This window comes from Grus americana, chromosome 3 (genome assembly GCF_028858705.1).
Source record: "Grus americana isolate bGruAme1 chromosome 3, bGruAme1.mat, whole genome shotgun sequence".
NCBI lineage: Eukaryota > Metazoa > Chordata > Aves > Gruiformes > Gruidae > Grus > Grus americana.
Genome location: NC_072854.1, coordinates 86,609,774 through 86,618,353, shown reverse-complemented (window position 1 = coordinate 86,618,353; position 8,580 = coordinate 86,609,774). Strand labels below are relative to the sequence as shown.

The following is an 8,580-nucleotide window of genomic DNA, read 5'->3' as shown; positions in this document are numbered from 1 at the left end:
TTGGGATAACTCAAAGTCTGCAGATAATTTAGCAGTCTTGAGGCTGGTGCGTCCACTAAACACTTCAACAAGGGATGAATTACAGCTTCCTGCTGTGTAACTGGTAGTTTTATTCTTGGAAGAGTTTGCAGAGCTAAGTGAACCACTCCGGGTACCAAGGCAAGATGAGGGACTATGTAAATGCATGAGTGCGAGAACAAAGGAAATAAAACTCGGGATGTATATACGGGTCTGGCAAGGAGACGTGCTGCTGCAAACTCCAGCCGCAGCGGGAAGAGGGGCAGCGGCAGGCGGATTGCTGTTCCTCGGCGGCAGGCAGCTCCGTCCCCGCGGCCCCTCGCCGTGCCAGGGGCAGGACCCCCCGCGGCTGCTCCCCGGCCGCAGGCGGGCGGTCTCCCGGCTTGGCAGGCACCGGCCCCCAGCATCGGACTCAGCCTAAAGGAAAGACCCAGGCGCGGCGCAGCGCCCGCGGTCGCCGCTGCCCGCATCCATCCTCCCGCTCCCACCCGCCGCCCGGCGGGACACGCCGCTCCGCTCGGCTCTCGCCCCTGCCTGCCGGGCGGGCTGCCTCGCCTCCCCCGCTCCCCCCCCCCGCCGCCTGCCGCCGGCCCCCCGCCTCCCGCACCCTCACCTCAGCCGCCCCCCTCTGTCTGGCTCCCCCCGCTCTGTCTGGCGGCCCCCCCCGTCCCCGCCGCGCTTCTCGCGAGAGCTGGGGATGGCGCCGCCGCCGCCGCCGCGGAGGGGGAAACACTCGGGGGGAGCCAGTGACGTCGGGAGTTTTCCTGAAAGTCAATAACGAGCCCGGCGGAGGCGGCGGGAGGAGCCGAGAGCGGGGCCCGGGCGGCTCCGGGGTGAGTGCGCCGGGGGGAGCCGCCGCCGCCGCCCTCCTGACCCCGCGCATCGATGCTGCGGCCGCGCTGCCCGCCCGGGCGCCTCCCTGCGTAGCGGGGCGCGCAGCTCCATGTAGCCGCCGCCGCCGCCAGCGCCCTGGGGCCGGAGCCGCCTCCTCCCGCCCCCGCGGAGACACCGGCCGCCAGGGACCGCCGAGCCCGGCGGGGGGACAGGGGAGGAGGCAGCGGCGCCCTCCCTCCCCTTCTCCCCCCGGAGCCGCCGCCGCCCTCCGGCTCCGCAGCAGCGCCCGCGGCGCCGCCGCCTCTGCAGGTACGGGGCGGGAGGGGCCGGGCGGCGGCGGGGCGCTTGGGCGGCGGCGCGCAAGGGGATTGCGGGGCGGCGGCGCTGCGCGGCCGGGGGCGGCGGGGAGCGCGGGGCGGGGGCGCCCGTGGCCTAGCGCTGCCGGCGGGACGGGAGCGGAGGGGATGGGGAGGGAAGGGGGGGGGGGGGGGGTCGCCCTCCCGGCGGCGCGGGGCTGAGGTGGGGAAGGGCGGGGTGGGGGGGAGGGGGCGTTTCGGCGGGGAGAGGTTATGTAACGGGGCGGGGGGGGGGGGAGCAGGGGCAGGGCAGGGCGCGCGCCCGGGGGCGCTGCCTGCGCGGGCGCGGGGCCGGCAGTTCCCACGCGGCAGCCCCTCCCCGCCGGGCGCGCGCGCCAACCCCCATCTCTTTCCCCCCCCCCTCCCCGCGGCCGTGCGTGCGCTGGGGGTGGCCGTGAGGCGGGGTGCCGGCGCTGAGAGTAGTCAAGGTTTTATCGGCTGGGAAGTTCTCTGCGTGCACGAGTGTGTGTGTGCGCGTGAGGGTGCGTGTGCCCGCGCGCTAAGAATAGCAGCGCGGCCGGCGGGCCGCTGATGGCAGCGCCTCGCTCAAGTGATGCTGCTGCTGCTGCTGCTGCTGCCGCCGGCGGCGGCTCTGGCTGCAAGTAAACAAACCGCCCCCCCGCCCCCCCCTTCCCGCCCCGGCCATCATGGAGGCCGCGGCCCACATGCCAAAGTTGATGTGCAGCCCGCTGTTAGGGGTTACCGGCCGCGTTACTGCGCGGGGGCGTCGGGCCGGGCTTGCGGCGGGGTCTGCCCGCGGGGCCTGCCCCGGCAGCGGGGGGGGGGGTCCCGGCAGGTGTGGCTGCGGGGCGGGGAGCACCGAGCGCTGCGGTGGGGTAAGGCAGCGGCAGCGCACGTGCCTGGGGTGCCCCGGGGTGCCTGTGCAGGTACACATCCGGAAATTGTGCCGATGGCTGGTGCGGGTCTGTTTTGACGGGTCAGTACAGCGCCTCCGAACAAAAAGTTATTGGATCACGCTGTTACGTATTGTAGTTTGAATGCAAATGATCGTGATGTAACGAGCAGTAACAGGCTTGTAGGCTGTTTGGTTGCTTTATGTGAGCTGCGCTTCTTAGTTTACTTTTGGATGGGAATGTAAGAGGCATGAAATAGCCGGTGCTGTTTCTTTCATGTTCTCCCATGATACGTTATTTAAAGGGTGTATGTCAAAAAAATTTAAAATCTTATTTTCTTACAGCTGAAAAGGAATAAATAATTTCATCTCTTTTGACCTTTATTATAATTTTTTTCTTTAATTATTAGTTGACTGGCTACTTTTATATACCTACATCATCTCATCGATTTTATGAAAACGTGTCTCAGACTTGATTCACTTAGCCTCTGTTTAAGAGTTTCATTACAAAAAAATATTTTATACCCGATACCTGCATTGCCAGCTTTTTTTTTCAGTACTGAAGGACTGAAGAAACTTAGAGCAGTCTCTTCTGCTCATGTTTGTTTAGATTTCGCTAAAACTTTGCTAATAGGCAAACATGGTTCCCCACATTTTGCATATGGAGGTCTTTATTTCTCAAGGCAAGAAGCATGCAAATAAGTAGATCTAAACTTCTGAGAAGTAACATTTTAAGTGTGATCTCTTGTTTCTGCCAGCTTCTGCATAGGCCAGTTCTGGCTGTTCTGCACGGGAATATGGAAAGAGTGTACATGAGATAGGGAAGGAAGCTTATTTTGACTTTTAAAGTAAGTGTACTACTTAAGAAGATTCTGTTTGTAGGACTGTTTGGTTTTTTTGACAGGAGCCTTTAAGTTGACCCCAATATCTTTAATTGGATTAGATTGCTAATTATAGTCCATGTGGATATATTTTGGTTGGATGCAACCAGTAAGTCAAGTTCAAATAAGGGCCAAAGAAAAACTAAAGAGATAAGAAACTGTCTCTGTTTCCTAGAAGGCTACACATAATATTTGAATAACTCATTTTTTTCTCTAATGTAAGTGCGTGGCGTGTGTGTACACACAGGTAATATTAAGACTGTCTTGTTTAGACAGTTTATTCTGTGGTGTATTCCTACTTTAACTAGGTTTGAACAAATTCAGTGGTGTCCTTAGTTTTATAAACAGGTTCACAGAGAGCAGTATTTCATTGTCTTACTCCCTCATTTGTTTTGCGTTTTAAGGGAAGATGATGTGTTGTTAAGCAAAATGCTGCCATGCTACAGGAAGTTGATGGGAATTCAGACAGGTACTAGATTTTATTTTGCCCCAGTTGAAGTAGATACAGTTTTAAGGATTGGATAGCATTAATTTGCACTAGAAAATGTTGAGGTTTTGATACTGTAACAAATGCTTTGTGAAAGGGAAAATAGTTTGGTGGGTTTCTTTAAACCCAAAAATACTTACTGGAGCTCTGCTATTGTTTGTAACCCAAGCTTCTGTTTGCAAGATGTTACCAGAAACTGTCTCCTGACTTCCGACTACAGTTTGAAACAGCATGTGTCTGAAGTTTGTGTAATAACTAAAAGATCCTTCAGACTACTTGGAATTTGTCTAGCAGTGATTGATTGACTGTTCTTTCACTTTCTGGGTGCACGTTTTCCCAATTTAGAAAGATCAATTGAATAATCATTTCTATACCCAAGAAACTTTATTTGCTAAATAACTTTGAAATACTCAATTGTTTTGGAGGGTATGACACCATTACTACAGTGGTTCATGTTCAAGTACATTTGAAATCTCTGTGCCTAGTATAAAGAAGATACTGTTTCTTATAACCATGCTTGGTTATAGTTTCATTTTGTGCTGTGAATGCAGCGGGGGAGGTGACATGATAGCCTAGCTTTCCTTCAGTTTTGCAACAGAGACCCAATGTTCTTTGGCATTTTTATGGCTTGGGCATACTACTAATTTTAATTGACACTGGAGAGTGGAAGGACATTGAAATACACTGAGTGAAAACTTTGTTGTACCATACTTCCATTTTGATATGGATAATGCATAAATAAATTGATTTGTTTTAGAAGTAATGCACCATACTGTAACCGTATGTTTTTTAGCTATATTAGTTGTCTGTATACCAAAAGCCCTCTGTTCTCTTTTTCCCAGCTAATAAAATAAGCATTCTGTTCAAAATATGCAGTACTCCCTTTGCAACCAACAGTGACAATTCAAGAAGAGAGGAATAGTTAGATGTGTGCATCCATGAGTTTTGTTTGACATTAAAGTGTTGCATTTATTTTCAGTGTTTGTATGAAATTTACAACCCACTTACTGTTTTAAGTACCGTCTTCTATATGAAAAGACTACCAACTTAAGTGCCCTTTAAAGTTATTCTAGAATATTAGATTAATTTGTGTCATCTGAGATTCTCATTCTGTTAGGATATGCCTAATAAGAATACTGTGGGGGGAGGCAGGGGATGCTTTCCAGCACAGCATGTACTTCAGGGAGTTTCGCATTGTTTGTGAGGAAAGGTGTGTTTTCAGTGAGAATCTCTCTTGTCCACCAGCGTGTTTCTTCCTGGTTCTACAGAAGAGACCTTCCCAGTACCACCGGTTCTCCTTCGTAAATGTGTTGCACTAGTTACTCTTCATTGCAACAAGTTGCTGTGGTATAGAAAAGATTGTTTTCTAAAGACAAGTTACATAATAAATTGAAAAGCTGATTCAAAGTGTTTAAAAAAAAAAATCTGTTAATACCAGAGAAACAAAAAAACTACTGCCAAATAATAAAACATTGAATGTGAAAGTTAACTTTTTAGTGTTTTACATAGTGTAAAAAGTAATCTTTAAAGTTTGGTTTATATTTTCATCTTGACTAGGGCTACCTATATGAAGAAAAGTATTTAAAAATGAAGCCTGTTTAGACAAACCACTAATATGTACTAATAAAAAGACTGAAGAAAATGCAAGGGTATAGTAGTTGATTATTTGGCATTTTGTCCTTGTTCCATAGCTGTAGATCAATGTTAAGTATGGCCATTCAGATAGTTTTAGTCATACTGATCAAATACAGCATTAAGAACAAGTTGTTGCCCTGTGATATTTTTCATTTTTTTTTTCCCACTGTAATATCCTGACTAAAGAACAGCAGCAATTTTTAAATTCCCTTAAGAATGCAACTGGGACCTCAATATTTCATATGCATGTCTGAACGACTTGACAGCATGGTTTGTCAGACTTCCCTGCGTTGTCCATGTGGTGAAGTTATTTGAGTGCATCGTACAGGAGGAGCAGAGATGAAGAGCCAGCTTCAGCTTCACGCAGATCAAGGAAGGTCTTACCGGTGCCTTTTTGTAGGCATGGAATGGCGGTGTCCAACAGTCAAAAACTTGTTGTAACAGCTCATTTAGCACCACAGAATTAATACAGTATTTCTCAGTTGAGTCCCAGCAATCTTGTAAAACAATTTCTACCAACACACATTATTTTTTTTCCCTGAGCATTTCGTGTGCTTCTCGAGATGTGTGATTGGTGTGGCTTGCCTTGTGAGATTTTCTTACAATTATTATACCTTTTTCTAAATAGATTGATACAATTTGAGGCAGAGAGTTAAGATGGTACGTGTGAGTTTCATGTAATCTGGCTTTTTGTATAACATTTGCCAAAGACCTTCATCTAGTGAGCTCTGCATCTAGCCTTAAATGTGTGTAAGCAATAGTATACCTTTGAAAAATACACAATCTTCATTTAAGGTTGTGGAGAATTCCTTCTGTCCTTAGGAAATTCAGATCAAGTTGATGAGAATAATGCTTTTTGAAGGTGAGCAAGAAGATCCAAAGGTTTTAGATTAGAAGTTGATTATGTTGTAGTCATATTGCAGTGTTAGAATTCGACAGTTCAGCAATGTTTGATTGCTTTGGAGGAAGGAATCACAAAGCTCATTCCTATTGTTGCAAGACAATTCAGAATTTAATTTGTTCAATATCCAGATAATAAATAAATCCTACTATAAGAGTTTAAAAGAAAGCTATTTGGTAGACATGTCATTGAACTTTCCCCATTTTTATATTAATAGTTTGAGAACACATTTTTATCTCAGTATTTTCCTTTTCTTGTTACTCATGGCACTTCACATATTTCTGTTTTTTATTATCTGCAACAGTGTGCTCAGTCTTTTCTATGCAATATGTTGTGCTGCAGAGAAGTTAAATATATGTGCTTAATGAAACTTTATTTTGTATATCTTGAAGATATCTTTAAAAATATCTCATCTCTGAGTGAATAGGAATTTCTAGGTTCTTTGAACTTTTGAGAATTAGATTACCTTTTTCAGAGTATTCTAGAAGTAGAAAGCCAATTTTAGTTTGTTTTCAAAATATGGAACTTGGGTTTAAATTTACTTGGTTGTTTGAGTCATTACTAAACTATTTTTTTTAAGGGCAAAGGAACTTTGTCTTAAAAAGGCAAGAATAATTCCTACATTAATCCTCAGCAAGTTAAATTTATTACATGTATTTTGAAGTGTTGAGCGGAATAACATTGTGATAGTTGTGATACTCAGTTCAGCTAATCCTTGATTTGACTTCCTTTAGGTCTCAAAACTCTCCCGAGTTCATCGTCTCAGTAACTTTTTTTTGATGCATAACTTTAGCCCTTCCTTCACCTTTTCTACTTTAAATGTATTTTTTGGTTAAATTTCAGACCTATACTGTAATACGTTTTATCACTCTGCTTCTGTCTGATTTTTAGTTATTGTTTTATGTGATTGGAGGGGGACGACAAAAAGGATTTAAAGCATTTTTGTCAATAAACACAATGCAAAACAATGGGTTATTAATGTTTCACGTGGGATTCTAAAGAAACAATTTAGTTACTTTTAGAAACTTCCTTTATACCTTGGTAAACAAAGGCAAGGGTGGCTTTGTTCACCTTACTTTAATTATACCTTTGTCCCTTAAAATAACTTGCTTTGTCATTATAATGGGAAAAGAAATACAGAATGATGGTTTCTTTCCTGGTGATAAACTTATTCAGTAGCAGAAGCTAAATAAAACATCTAACTTGTGTATTAATATTTTACTGTGCCTGTAGTCTCCTAACTAGGCTTATCTGAGCATATATTAGTTATGTAGAGCTTTTTGACATACTGAAAGTGAAAATAGAATACTGAAAATATTCAGGCACAAAGCATACGGTTAAGCATGCTTTAAAAAGAGCTATTTAGCTTTTCCAAAGCATGCTGGTTTTCCTTACCACAAGGTGTAGGGAGTGCTGTTTTCCCTTTATCCTTCTCATTATTCCAAGTCAAGGATTATGAAGTAATGTTGTTAGGAGTGAATTTTTGATACCAATATTCTTAAAGACATTGAGGCTTCTATTATGAAATATAGTTTAAAAAATATTTGCAATGCCTATCATGGAGATATCTTGGAATTTTTTTATATTTGTTTTAAATTTTGTAAAGTATGAACATTTCTACATAGTATTTAGGGGTATCTGAATTTTAGGGGTCTCTTAATTTTGCGTATGTAAATATTACCATTTTATAAATTTAGGATCTATTGTCTTTTAATAATCCCATTTTTTCGATTTCTTTGTCTTGTCAAACCAGTTCATGTTTTATTGTGTGTTGGTTTGGGGTTTTTTAATTTTTTTTTTAAATTGACTCAAAGTTGAAGAAATACTATCTGCCTGCAGGTTTCCTTTTCTCAGTCCAAGCAGTGATAGTATTTAAATCAGTCAGTCTTCCTGAGACCATAGAAAGGGACAGAATCCATTCTGTTGTATTTGAAATATAACGAAAATTCCAGAATAGGTAGTTTGTAAAAGCCTGTATACTACTTTTTAGACAAAGCATGCAACTGAATGTGATTCTTCCATTAGCAGTATAGGCTGTTTTGATTTCGTAGGTTTTGTAGCAATCTCTGTTCTGCAACATAGTCTTTTGTGTAATTTTTGATGATGTGCAATATATCCTCTAATTGTTTGACCAGACTTTAGATAACAGCTTTGGTAGGGGAAGAGGATATGCATGCGTTTTTCATATAAATAAAACCTGGATCTCAGCTTCCAATCCTAAAGACAACTTTGTTTTCAGTGTAGAGCCTTCTCTTTTGAATTCCTTGCTCCGTGACTGCAAACGGCACTGGACACAGCTGCAGCCTGTTTGGTTGTCTTGGAGGATTCAAACTCAGATTGAGAAAACCTCTTAAGAACTTGATCTGCTACAAAAAAGCCCCCAAAGCAGGGGAGTAAATGTGTGTGTGATGGAAGCCACTAGAGGATGACTGAGAGCTGCTCTTTTTGGTAGCGTATGTTTTGTGTGTGCATGCACAAAGTTTTTCAGTTACTTCTTCTGAGAAATAAGGAGATAGAGATTATGAGATTTGGCTCTGCTTTACACTGAGGACCAAAGAATCTCAGTGAGTCAGGCAAAGTGAATCAGATTAATTTGCCCCCCCCCCCCCCCCCAA

The 8,580-nt window shown here is 44.7% G+C and overlaps 1 protein-coding gene across 2 annotated transcripts in view; it reads left to right on the top strand.

Annotated features, from left to right (window-relative positions):
- The first annotated feature begins 741 nt into the window (after positions 1–741).
- The window catches only part of AKT3 (AKT serine/threonine kinase 3), a 187,266-nt gene continuing 179,427 nt past the window's right edge, over positions 742–8,580 (top strand). For both annotated transcript variants that reach the window (XR_008576244.1, XM_054819198.1), the window contains exon 1: positions 742–1,161. The gene's annotated coding sequence lies outside the window, so the exon portion shown is untranslated. The remainder of the gene's footprint in view (positions 1,162–8,580) is intronic.